At 39.1% G+C, this 13,800-nt stretch overlaps 1 protein-coding gene across 6 annotated transcripts in view; it reads left to right on the top strand.

The window, feature by feature from the left end:
- Positions 1-13,800, top strand: part of sema6cb (semaphorin 6Cb) — a 154,784-nt gene that overhangs the window by 16,035 nt on the left and 124,949 nt on the right. For 4 of the 6 annotated variants that reach the window (XM_082149744.1, XM_082149745.1, XM_082149737.1 and 1 more), the window contains exon 2: positions 4,586-4,670. The gene's annotated coding sequence lies outside the window, so the exon portion shown is untranslated. Of the gene's footprint in view, positions 1-146; positions 334-4,585; positions 4,671-13,800 lie in introns of all 6 variants that reach the window. The other 2 variants (XM_082149739.1, XM_082149738.1) reach the window with 2 other exon arrangements.

Below are 13,800 nucleotides of genomic sequence, written 5' to 3'. Positions count from 1 at the left end.
ACATTTTTTTACAAAAATTGACCTCTTTTAGACAAAGTCTACATATTCTTCATGAGTCCTGACGCAGCCTGGCTGGGTCGAAAGGTCACAGGTTAAGCGGGAGCAATGTGTTCTGAATACCAAAGCCATTGATTTTTTTTTTCCAGAGGGAAGTTGAAGGTGGAAGATGACCAGGGTCAAATCGTTTGCTCTCTGAGAGGGGGAAGAAAGATGGAGAGAGAGGGGGAAATGGTGGCCTGACGTCCTCAACTGGGCTGAAATAGAATCCTGACCTACATCTCTGCTTTTTTGGGGGAACGGAAACAACTACTGCCAAGTTGTTCCTGGCAAGTGGTAAAGGTTTTAAAAGTGGTCGGAAACATTAGTGGATGGGATGGAGATAACTAATTTTGATGACATTCAGCAAGTCGGAGATCTTTGTTTGTGTTGATTGGTGTTTTTGATGCATGTTTTGGTATTCAGCGAGGACTATTCAGTGGTCATCTGTGATCATCTCACTAAAGTTTCATAAGACATCTAGGGATGCATGATGTAAAAGCCTAAATTCAAACTGTTCATCATAAAAAGTGATTGTGTCTCCAGAAAATTGACTATATGGATTAGTTTTACGATTTCTTTATGAACGTTTTGAAGCGTCAAAGTGGTAGTTGCATAGACTGTCAATGGAGGAACAGAAATCTCTCTGATTTCATTTAAAATCTCCATTTGTGTTCCTGAAGATAAACGAAAATCTGGAACGACATGAGGATGAGTAAATAATAACAGAATTTTCATTTGTGGGTGAACTAACCCTTTAAAAATGATTGATTTGAGTTTTTAGTGTTTTATTTTTAATTAATTACACTATTGTATCTAATCATATTGGACAGAATCAGTGCATCATTAAAGACAAGAGACTTAAGCATTATTTAGTCTCAGCGTTACATTAATCTTAGTAAGGTGTGTGTGTGTGTGTGTGTGTGTGTGTGTGTGTGTGTGTGTGTGTGTTTTTATCCTGATCTGTGTGTTTTGGTGAGATGATGTCCATGCGTTATTTATCATTAGCACGACACCCCGGTGATCTCCTCTCTCCAGAGATTGATCTGGGATGATGAGACCTCCCGCCTCAGGCTCTCTGACTAAATCAAACTTCAGCGGCTCAGCGAATTAGACGTTCCTTTCAGGAACTTCTCTCAGCTTGGACGAAGCTCAGCTTGTGCACACATTTCCTCGCGGTTTGGATGGATTTGGTTTGTGTCTTTAAATAGATTCTAAGGAGAAGCCAAAAATTAGCGTTTTCATTGAAAGCTATAGCTAAGATGTGCTGTATTGGAGTGTGATTTAAATAAGCTGCAGTACTTGAGTACAGAGTAAAAAAAAAAAAAAAGAAGACCAAGCCAAGCTGGAGTAATAAAATCACTCTCTACAGTTAATCTACACACATAGATGTTGGAATGCTGCCTATGGCTCACTCAGATTTCTTTTGTCATAAACGTTTCCAGCATTTTCTTTTTTCCCACTTTTTTTCTCCTTCGGATATAAATTTAGACTTGGGTGAGATTCTTTCTGAATGACCACATGCCCACTTTTAAAAGCAGATAGATAAAAGTTTCAAAGCAAGTGAAACGATAATGACAATCCATAAAGAGTCTGATATTCCTATGGTAGTGATATTTGGTAATTCGGAAATTCCAGACCATGCGATGACCAGAGGAAGATCTCAAATCTGTTTTCCTATTTTTCTATCAATACGCATTACTCCAGATTATTGCACGAGAACTGGCTGTCCTGTCCTTTTAGTTTTTGAACAGTGAGGCTCTTTGTAGAAAAAGCATCTGCTAAATTGCAAGCGTTTAAATAATGTGAAAGACATTTGGATAATGTAATAGTGCTGTTTTTTTTAAAAAATGGAACTCCTAATGTATACTGAAGTCTGCAGTGGCACACAACTCCAGTAAGTCTCTGGCTGAACTCCTAAAAAGCATCACGTAACCTCTAAATATACTGTTATTGATGCACTTAAGTTGTTTTTCTCTGGTTCTATTCAGTATGCTCCTGGCTGAAGTCATGTAAAACGTATCAGCATCATGTACACTCTGACTTTTAAGCATGAGGTTTTTAGATGAAGGTTTTGGAAAAAATACAGGATGGATGGTTTAGCTGTTAGCCCTTTCCTCCCCAACAACCTCGCAGTGAACTGTAAGGAGCGAAGGTTGACCAGCTGGCCAGGGTTCTTATCAGGGTTTGTGCTTTAAAAGCCTTTGAGGAATGTTGGCAGAGCGCCACTCGTATTCTGCACGCTGCAGACAGTGGGTTTACAAGGACTGCTTGGAGAAACATTTTTGTGTTGAAATGCTGATCTAAGATCAGGTTTCCTATTCCTCAGCAGTAGTCGAATTGTACTGATTTTTTTCTTTTTTTCTGCATTGATCCAGACATGGTGTACTTTGAGGTGTTGGCTCTGAAGATGTAAAGTCCATTGCGTCCAAAGTCCAAAAGTCATACAAAGATGGACCAAAATGTACATTATTTACTAATAATCTTGAATTAGTCAGTGAGTTGAACTAGAGAGTGGAATCAGTCGTATCGTATTCGTGAACAAATTGTTTTGTTCGATTTGTGGACAGGATCAACAGGCTCAGTGGAAAGAACTGGCACAAAAGAACAAGTCATGAACGAATTAGATTGATCCGTTTCTTGAATCCAACTCAATGATTGGGTTGCAGACAGTGGATTGAGTTATTTTGCTCACTGGAGATGAAGATAGTTTGTGAATAATGTCCTTTGTTGAGGAACAGTGTTGGTCTGTTCTTCACAATATGAATTGGAAAATAGCACACGTTGTATTGACTAATTTTTTAAACTTTTTTTTAAGCTTAAAGTTGGCATAAAAATGTAAATTCATGTTATATATCTTATTGTGAACAATTCATCTGTGCAAATGTCTCAATTTAAATGTTTTATATTTTTTAATTTGATTATACCTCTTAATGTTTAATCAAAATGTCATAACTGGAACTTCCTGTAAAGATAACAGACTTCTCATACGTGACGCATACGCTCTGATGTGTCACAATACAAAAGAAAAGATCTGTCACTATATCTGTTTAACCGTGACTTTAACAGACATGGTCACTGTGTGAAGATTCACTAAAAATATCTCCTTTTTTATGTTCCACTGAAAAAGTAAACAACATATGGGTTTGGAACAACTTGAGAGGGAGAAAATAATGGCAGAATTTGCATTTTGTGTGTGTGTGTGTGTGTGTGTGTGTGTGTGTGTGTGTGTGTGTGTGTGTGTGAGAGAGAGAGAGAACTGTCCCTTAAAAAAAATTAGCATTTTCCACACTGAGCTTTGGATTTCACCCAAATCCAGTCTTTTACCTTGAGTACATGCAGAGAAGATTTGTGTCCAGCACTGACCAGGTGACTGTCTTCACTCTTCAGACTGTAAATTGGAATTGAAAAACAAATGATAAAAATGCTTGCATGTAATATTTGTATAATAGCCACTTTCACACTCTCATTCTGTTCATTATTACTTCAGCCATTTGAAAAACGTTTAACAAATGCAGGTAGTGCTGCAGAATTTGCTGAATTAAGAGACCGCTCTACATGAGCATAACTAATTCACATTGCCCTGGAGGGGATTTGCAAGTTGAGAATCATTTTGCAATATTAAACATGGCTGTTATTAGATCAATTTTTCTTTTTTTGTAATTCATATTACTCTCTGGTGATACAAGATGTTGCAGTACTGCATTTCCTCTGTGTCTGCAGCCTGTCTTTATGTAAAGCAAAATGGGGTGAGAGACAGAGAATAAGGTACATAGAGAGAGCTAAAGAGAAGCAGACAGACTGACCAAGAGAATAAGGAGATGCAGCTGAGACAGGAGATTTGTTGAGACACGGGTGCTGTCAGTAAGGAGCTGGCTTGAGCTAGTGTCTCATTCTCACACAGCAGATTGGATGAGCAGATTGCGCTCTGAGATGCCCTGAGATTTGGGCAGCTTCCGATGGGGGATTTGTAGAGATTTGGTTAGAAATCTGCCCATTATGAATGTTAAGTGAAAAGCGCCTTCATCATCTTCTCAGCAAAGACATTGTTTTCTCTAAGCGCTCGTTCTGTTAGTTTTGGATCTGTGTCTTAGTGTCACAGTCCTGGGATGACAGTCTATAGCTTCATTAACTGGTGGTTATCACACAAACAGACATTTTATGAATGAAAAGGCCTAATTTGTGTGTCTGTGGAGATATTGCATAAGAACACGTACTTCAGATGTAGCAGAAACTATGGTGTGATTGTATCCACAAAACTATTATGCAGCACAACTGTTTTCAACATTAATAATAATAATAAGAAATCAGCAAATCAGATTTCTGAAGGATCATGTGAAACTGAAGAATGGAATAGCCTAATAGCTGCTGAAAATTCAGCTTTGCCATCACAGGAATAAATAGCATTTTAAAATATACTAAAATAAAAAAAGGTTATTTAAATTAAGAATATTTCAAAATTAATAAAAAAAAAAAAGCCCTAGTAAAATTATGGTCAAATCAAAACTGGTGTTCATCACTGATCAATTATTGTTGTCTTTGTTCTTAGGTCAGTTGAAGAATGTCACAGCTTTCTTAAGCGATCCAGACCTTTATCCTCAAACGACTGCAGTCTGATTGGATCATCTTTTGAGGTAAGAACCTGTGGGAATAAGTTTATTGAATTGGTGAAAGTCACTTCAACAATTTTTATTTATTTTTTTCTCCTTGAAAAAATTTGCTTGAAGTAGAGTCGAGCCCTTCCGAAGGACAATGATTTGATTTGACAGAAAATTGAAATATCATCCAACTTCATTATTTTGGCTGGACTATTCACCCGAGGCCATCAGCGTCTGTTGATTTTTAGAAGCATACAAATATAATTTAAAGGAAACATCTGACAATCTGTCAGACAATCTGTTTAAGTCAAGTCTCACGGCGGGCAGGCGACAAACGATAGAAAACCATCACAGTTGGAAAGGGTAACGGGGAGATTTTCAAACGCATTGAAAAAGAGAAACAAGCGGATGACAAAATCGGAGAGAGATCACTTAAGAGAAGACAAAACAGATGAGACGGGAGACGTGACGTGAAGAGTGGGAAAAAATCAGCTGGAAACACACATGCATCACAGAGCACCTGTGCAAGGCCCTTTTACTCATGCCCCCTGTCTACCCAGATATCCCTTAGAGATCAAGACGCATCCCACAAGGCTGGAGAGCAGAGCTGGTGGTGACAGGCTCTGTCGGCCGGCTGCGGGGAGCAGATGGCTGGCCAGATGCAGGGTTGCGTTTGACCTTGGGCCCCGTGGAAAGCTAAACATCATAGGCGTCCTCCAGCGCTTCCACCTTTCTGCCGCTCCATGGAGCCGCTGCTCTGCTCTGACAGCTTATGGTTGTTTTATTTAGATGAGCCATATGGAGCTATTATGTGCTCCATCGTTTAACTGCTATCAATATTCCCAGTGTAGTTTATCACCCGATGTGTATTTGAACAAAGACAAGTTCAAGTCCTCCAGACTGTCCAATCCATGACCATGACAGTAGAGATACGGCATGAGATATGACTAATCACATTCAGCTTTGTGCACAGATAGAAAGGGGGGGGCAGAATTACAATTGTGGTCAGCTGATGCAGACTCTATGGAGGGGATCTTATAAGTAAAGCCAGGGACACACTTTTATGACTGTAAGGCCGATTATGAATGTAATTTGATACTTACGACTGATCATGCCCAAACGCGCAGAGTCAGAGATAGTTGCGCACAGTTGTTGTTTAAAATCTGCTCCAGTCGTTGGAAACAGTCTGTAAGTGTGTTCTTGTCTTAGAAGTGTAAGTGTAAGTCTTAGAATGTTTCAGCTAGTCGTTAAGTGTGTTCCCAGCTTAAGTCAGTGACGCAAAGGATTATAAGCGCACGCATGCCAGCTTCCGGATAATTTTTTTTCCCTTTCTCTCTAAAAGTGTGTGACAATTTCAGTTAGTGCTGCATGGTAAATCCCAAATAATCACAATTACCATTATGGGTGCTACGATTAACTGTGTAAAGTATAATTGTTTACACCATTTTTTTAATAAATTTTTTAATTCTTAATTCTCACCTTCACCTTGTTTTGATTGTATCTTACATGAAGAATATGACGTGCAGTTGTTATAGTGATACGCCAATATAAAAATGTTTTTAAGTTTTCCAGTTCCAATAAGCCGCTAATTATAATTTTTACCTGATAAATGTTTGATTATTAAAATTCTATACTTTTTTTCTTTAGATTTAATTTATTTAAACTAAAATCAATCATTTTAAATACTACAAGTGAATTCAAGCATCACAACATTATAATGTACAGTATGGAAAATGGATATTTATTTTGAGATTGTCTATACATTATATTTAAGAGTGTTATTTCATTAGTGCTTTTAAAGATTAATTTTAAGTGAGTGTTAGATGACAGCAAAGGAAATCTATATTATTAATATATATCCAATATCAGCATTTATATTTCCAATATCACCTGATAACCCTATAACCAATGCTGTCAATGTATCTTGCATCTCTAATAACTGGGTTCACTATAGTATTTTGGTTGCCTGGAAATCCAGACCTAAATCTGAAAGATTAATGATCTGGCATCGACTAATGAAAATTGGCCAGCTCGAGGGGAGGCACCAAGCATGCATTTGAAAATCTCACTGCACACAATTGGATAACACTACGACCAATCACAACAAGCCCCATACGCTTGGCTACCAGCAGAGCTAACTCTTACCGTATCCGGTCTGCAAAACAGCAAAAACGTCCTTCTTGCAAAGGAACGATTCGAGCGCCGTCTTCTGTTCCTCTTTTAGATTAAAAAACAAGTCCAACTCGTTCATTGTAGCGGCCAAAGCCATTTCAAACAACTGGTGTTCATCCCATAGCCATCTTGCAATGTTTACTAATGACTTCGACTTCACAGCGCTGTCGTCATCTGTTTAGCTCGCCTCTGGCCCGCCTATATCAGATAACCCAATGTGATTGGTGCAGCTCGGATACAAGGGCATCTTTAATGTTTATATTTAACATTACTCGACGCCAGAGTAAACTCGCTGAGCAAATTCAACTTGTGCTCTCGTGAGAACTCTGGATTTCCAGGGTAGTATTTTGGCAGAAACTATGGTAAATTATTTTGAGGCTGCACAAAATAATTATTAACTACAAATCAAATCAGTATTAATAATCATAATTACAGTGTCAAGAGAAAAAATCGTCAGTAATTACGCAATTCTAATCTTGTTTTAGCCATCATATAGCTAATCTGATTTATTTAATTATACCACTTTATTTTCTCACTAAGGTCATTGCAGTGTATCCTTCAGGAGAGCGTCTGTTCCCTAATAGCTTAATGGCTTTTAGTACACTTTTACCAAGTGCAATGTCTAGCGGTTTACTCATTTTTCCATTTAAACATTTGTGCAGTGGTGGTCACAGATATGTGCCATGTTAATGGTTCCTATTCTCACAGTTTTCTTCAGAAATTCATAGCACCATTCATTTATTCGCTAACATAAAAAGATTGATTCTGATAGACGTTTTTGGATCTCCGTACAGACACAGAGGCCATATTCTGCTCCTCCACTTTTTAATCTTCATTCATGTTCATCAAAGTACAGTTTACTCTCCAATCTCAGAAGATAGCTGATCAAAAACTTGGTGACACAAAAGACAGAAGTGAGTTTATTTCATTTTTTGACTCAAGTTTGAGAATGTTTGATGGCTTTCCAGCAGCCTCAAAAACAACAATTCATCTCAACCTCAAGCCTACCTGACAATTGAAATAACCTCAAATGGCGAATCTGGCTCCACGTCATTTTTGTCAACACATACTCTTCTCCTCATAATAGGTTTATTTAACCACAGGTCAGCAGAATGGGCAGATGCCAGCAGAGGGTTTGGTCCACTATAGCTTTTTACTGATTTATAAATTCTCTCTCATGGTTTATCACTCTCATTAATGTCAGCACCTGCTGTAGTGGGGCTCTATCTGTCTGCCCGCAGGCCCTGCAGCTGTGCACTGAGCTCAGGCAAACTGCCCATCAGTCCTGCCCCCTCCACCCATCCACTCCACCAATAAGCATTTGGCTGAGGTAGTTGTAAAAACCTTGCTAGAATCAGGTGCACTTGTTCTGTTGATTGTAAATATGTATTTATCATGGTCTTTGTATGCACATTCAAGTACATTTGGCGTGAAAAAAGTAATCACAATGAAAATTTAGGCATAGGAAACCTGGGAAACTCAATTGCCATTATGTGAAAAGTCAAAAATATAATTCATAAATCAGTTATATTATAAAAAAAGTCAAAAATTATTGTAAAAAAGTTTGAGTGAGTCCGAGACTCTTATGCCTGGTTCAGATTACACGATTTTAGCCCGATTTTGGCACGATCCGTTTGACGTAGGGTGTCGGTGGGATTCGTAAACGATAACGGGCGTCGGGGCGCAAGATTTGATCATTTCATCTCGTATAGTGTGTCATAGTGGGCGACAACCTACGTCGCTGCTGCGATGCTTCATGACATCACGATAAAAAGACTAGCATGTTTCATTTGTGAGTGAGTTGAGTTGAGTTGAGTTGAGTTGAGTTGAGTTGAGTTGAGTTGAGTTGAGTTGAGTTGAGTGTCCACGACACAACAAGATTTTAGGGGTCGACCGATATGTGATTTTCAGGGCCGATACCGATTATTACAGATCAAGTAGACCGATAACCGATATTTTGAACCGATATATAGCCTATGTCTAGTGTAAAAATGTACATTAATGTCAAAATTAAGAATAACAAAGGGTTTTGACAAATACTTTCTTTAAATGTTTTTAAACATATCTTTAAATCTGAGAACTGTTAATAATAACATTAATAATAATAAAACTTAAAGACTCTATTTTAATGGTTAAATACAATTTTTGTAATCAAAAAGCATTTCTAATGAATTGAAATAATCAAACTTATTCAATTTATTTACAGTTTAACAAAAATAAAATTTTAGGGCCCTATGAAAAACCGAACTTTTAATTTAACGGGTTACCGTGGAGATCTTTGCGTTTCTGTGTGTTTATGATATGACGGTAGCTTTTCTCAGTTGAAGCGTTAAAAAGCTCATAAAGCGACTATGGAGATGATGTTTATGCAATTATGTCCTCATATAATGATGCGGCTGAGGCTGAAAACGTGTGTGTGTGTGTGTGGCAGAGATGCTCACAAGTCTCTGAGCTAGAGTCCAAGTCAAGTCTCAAGTCTTAAGTCTTTGAGCTAGAGTCCAAGTCAAGTCTCAAGTCTCTGAGCTAGAGTCCAAGTTAAGTCTCAAGTCTCTGAGCTAGAGTCCAAGTCAAGTCTCAAGTCTCTGAGCTAGAGTCCAAGTCAAGTCTCAAGTCTTTGAGCTAGAGTCCAAGTCAAGTCTCAAGTCTATTGTGGTTATAATAAGTGTTGCATCACGTACAGCGACCCATCCAGGCTGCTTAGAACACTGCATAGCTATATATAAGGAATTCAAAGCATGTAATATGTTATTATGACTCCTTTATTTATTACAGTATCAGCTTTGATTTTGGTATACTCAATGTAAACAGGCTATTGCAACATGACAAAAACACAAAGAATGCTTTACTTTTAAGTTAATATCTGTATTTTGACTTGTAGCATGAACATACAGTACAGACCATAAATTGAGTTTCTGAAGAAAAAGGACTCCCTTGTTTGTCGCTGAATTATAATGAAAGGCATTGGCTCCTATTGTGCTGGCTCTGTGGGGCTATAAGACCAAATATATAAAAATGTTATACCTTACACTTACAGAACTAAATTTGACATACTCCTATTTAGTGCAAAACTGCAAAACATCACATTGTAGCTGAATGCAAAACACTATTGCAACGAACCAAATGATGTGAAATATACTATTTAGGGATGGGGCCGATCCGATCCAGTATCGGTATCGGGACCCGATACCAGCGTAATTCACGTATCGGATTTTCCCGATCCAACCTGCTGAGATATCCGATATCCATGAGTCATGTCTGCGCTCGCTTTAACGTCTGCTGAAATGACTCCAAAGTCCAAAAGTGATTCCCGCCGGCGAGTCTGCTAGCTGGCTGCAAACTGTGGAATGGATTTCCTGAACGGAGGCGCGGCTCAATGAGACACAGAGTTATGAGACACGCCCCCGCTCAGGAAATCCATTCCACAGTTTGCGGCTAGCCAACAACGTCCGCTGTGTGAAAATACTTCACACTGGAAACACCGCAGAGCAAGACAGCAAAATGCAATGTTTGCAAAGCTGTAATTCAGAGCCTTTAAAGCTCCCTCGCGTCGTACAACACAACGAACGCAATCAAACATTTAAAAAAGCACCACGTTACTGTGCGTTCACACCAAACGCGAATAGCGTGTCAAATTCGCGTCTACCGCGTCTATTTGGACGCTTGAATATTTTGAATCCATTCGCGCGACCAGAGAAAAATTGACGTGCGTAAAAAGCAAAAGTTTGAAGCGAAATCGACGCGGATCTGAGGCGAAATCCGCTTGTTTGTTTGCACGATGCTGATGTTGATCGAGCATTCATCGAGAGAGTTAATGCATCGGAGCGAGGATCACCCTTCAGATAATGTGTGTGTAAGATGTTTACACTTGCACTTTTCTTATATTTCAAGACGCAAGTATTTGACATTTTGGTAATGTAATAAATATTGACATGACAATCAATTTGAAACCCTTACAGTTGCATTTTTTTTTTTCAGAATGGGATTTTTCCTGTTTTTCTGACTTCCTTTTCTGACCTTATACTTACCTCAAGTTGCCTTTTGGGACATACATGCATACATACGTACATAACATATCATTCATACTTGCCTGTTGAGAGAAGTTTATTTCAGCAACATATAAAATAAACAATAATGATAATAATAATATTAAATCAAACACAGCTCTGGTATCGGAATAGTATCGGTATCGGCCGATATCCAAATTCAGGTATCGGGATCGGATCGGAAGTGAAAAAATGTGGATCGGTGCATCCCTAATACTATTATAAAAATATACTTTTATTGACCCCTTTCCGTGGATGAAAAACACTGAAAAACACTGATTGATCGATATCATGTATGAGGAATATACATTTCGGTAAGTTGTACTGTATCTTTCAACAGCGTCGTGTTTATTTACTATTAGCAAATAGAAAGGGTCGGTTCACGTGCCGTTAGGGATCTGTCACGTCACATTTACAAGCGCCAAAACGGTATTTATTGTTTGAATTTCGTAATAGAATTGACAGAATTTGAGAGCTGAGATTTTTTTTTATATCATTAAGTACCTGCTCTGTCTAGTCTGTCGGTCTCCTTGTCCTCTTTGCTTCGCGATTTTTCTGTGCGTGAGAAAATGGATGTGTGTCGTGAGAGCGTGTGAAAAGTGTCAATCGCGTGAGTCTCACGGTGAATGCGTGACAGTGCGGCCAGCGGCCGGTGCAGTCGAAATGTTTGTTGTCCTCTCATGTGTGACCGCGCGCCGCAGTTACGTAGGCAGGTTATAGGTAACGGAGGGAGGGGAATAACAGCGAGCTCGTCAGACGTTTCCTAATAATAAACATTGTTCACGAGTCCCGCAGCTCGAGTCCGAGTCGATTCTGAAGTCTTTCGAGGACGAGTCTCAAGTCGAGTCTGAAGTCACGCTGTGTGCGACTTAAGTCGCACTCGAGTCCGAGTCTCAAACTCGAGTCCCCATCTCTGGTGTGTGGTAAATGAAATCACGCGTCTTCGCCATTCATTTCGAGACACACAGGATTCATTTCATTGAAATAGTATTTTTGTGGTTTGAAATTCTATTTGATTTTTACTGACCTGCTTTTTAATTAGATTTTTTAAGTTGACAAATTCTGTGACATTTCGCTTTATACAGTAAATTCCGTTTTTATGACTGGATTCCGTCCGTGTTTTTTGCATCGCGGAAATCACAGGGCCCTATTATATTGAGGTGTTTTGCAACTTCAGTGTAGTGATTTATTGCAACTTCAGCAAAGTCTGCTGCTGCCTTAACTTTGGGAGACAACTGATGCGTGATCAGTGAAGCAGCTCTAGTCAGCAAGTGCTTTCGGTGTGAGAGTGCAAAACTTTCAGTGCCTTCAGCTTTCCGCGTTGATTGGCTGGACTCGTGACTCCCAACAAATCAGATGGGCGGGGACATTAGTCTAGTCTACAGAATGTTGAGTTCCGACAGAGGTGGCTGCGTCAGAGCCAAAAATAACGCATTTCAAAATGTAATTATTTTATCGGCAAATCGGTTTTGAAAATGGCCGATAGCGATAACCATAAAAATGCTTAATATCGGCGCCGATAATCGGTCGACCCCCTAGTCAAAATCGTGTAATCTGACACAGTGACTATCATAACAGACAAAACAATTGTGTAATCTGAACCAGGCATTAGTGGTGAATATTCCCAAAAGCGGTCAACATTTCTAAAAGGGCACAGTGGCACCTCATCTGGTAAGCCATAAATGATCACAGACAAACTTTCAAAGAACTACAGGCTTCTCTCGCATCAGTGAAGGTCACATTACATCACTCCGCAATTAGAAAGGGAATGTGCAAAAATGGACTTTATGGAATAGTAGTTAGGCAAAAACTTCTGTTCATTAAGAAGAACATCAAAGCTTGTATCATGTTTGTTATAAAGCATGTGATGATCCCAAACCTTGGTTTATTCTATTGACAAATGAGTCAAAATGTAACTTTTTGTAAGGTGGTTGTCTACCTGTATCAGTTGTCAAGCAAATACAGCAGTGTATATTGTAATAATATGATCATGATGCCTACAGCGTTTTGCTGCCTGTGGTGGCCTCGGTGACTTATCATTGAAAAGTAGCTTGTATTGTCCCATATACTAGATAATTCTTTAAGAGATTGTCCGAGCATCTGACCGTGAGCTGAAATGTAATTGTATGATGCAATAATCCAAAACACAGAGTCATGTTGACATCTGAAGGACTGCAAAGAAACAAAGACTCAGATCAAATTAAAGGTGATTGCTGTTGATGCTGTTTAATGTTGTCTAGCCAGATATTAGATTTAAGGGTGGCATTTACTTTTTATCAGGGGTGATGGGAGTCTGTGTTAGCCAATTTCATCCAATAAAATTTTCTCTTGGCTTCCCTTTGTGCAATATTGTTTTGTTCTCCAAATTGGCAATTGCTCAGGGGGTAAATACTTTTTCACAGCAATGTATGTCAATAATAAAACGGCAGTAAAATAAATACTGGATACAAAATATTGCTTTATAAGCTTTATAAGAAGCTAAGTGATTATTCAAATTTAGTTTTTTGGGGGTGCAGAACTAAATATGGTGTTAAAAGAACAAGCAGAGTGGCAGGAGAAGGAGGAGAAAAGAAGGGTCAAAACCAGCGTCCCCCCTCCTTCTGTTATTATTCACAAATTGATTTCTTAGGACCTGGCGCCGCATTACACTTTGTTTGTGCATTGTGTGTGTTTTCTGCTGCCTTTAGTTTGTCTGTTAATCCATCAGCACTGGTGTTGGGGAGGGGAAAAAGCTTGCACATTCGGAGCCAGGAAGCACCTCCTGGCTCATCTGTGCCCTTTAATCCTGAGAACAGCCATGCTGGTGAGATTGCAGGCCCCTCGGTGTCTCTCCTTCTGGAAACTTCAAAGTCAGGCATTGCCGATTTGGAAGACAGGGAGGCAAAGTCTGCAGGGAGCCTTCATGCAGGTCAGCCCAAATCTTTAGCTGAGAGCCCCTGGTTCAGTGCAGG

The sequence above is a fragment of the Leuciscus leuciscus genome (genome assembly GCF_965113295.1).
Source record: "Leuciscus leuciscus genome assembly, chromosome: 20".
NCBI lineage: Eukaryota > Metazoa > Chordata > Actinopteri > Cypriniformes > Leuciscidae > Leuciscus > Leuciscus leuciscus.
Note: the sequence above shows the minus strand (reverse complement) of the source record. Positions and strands in the feature narration are given on the sequence as shown.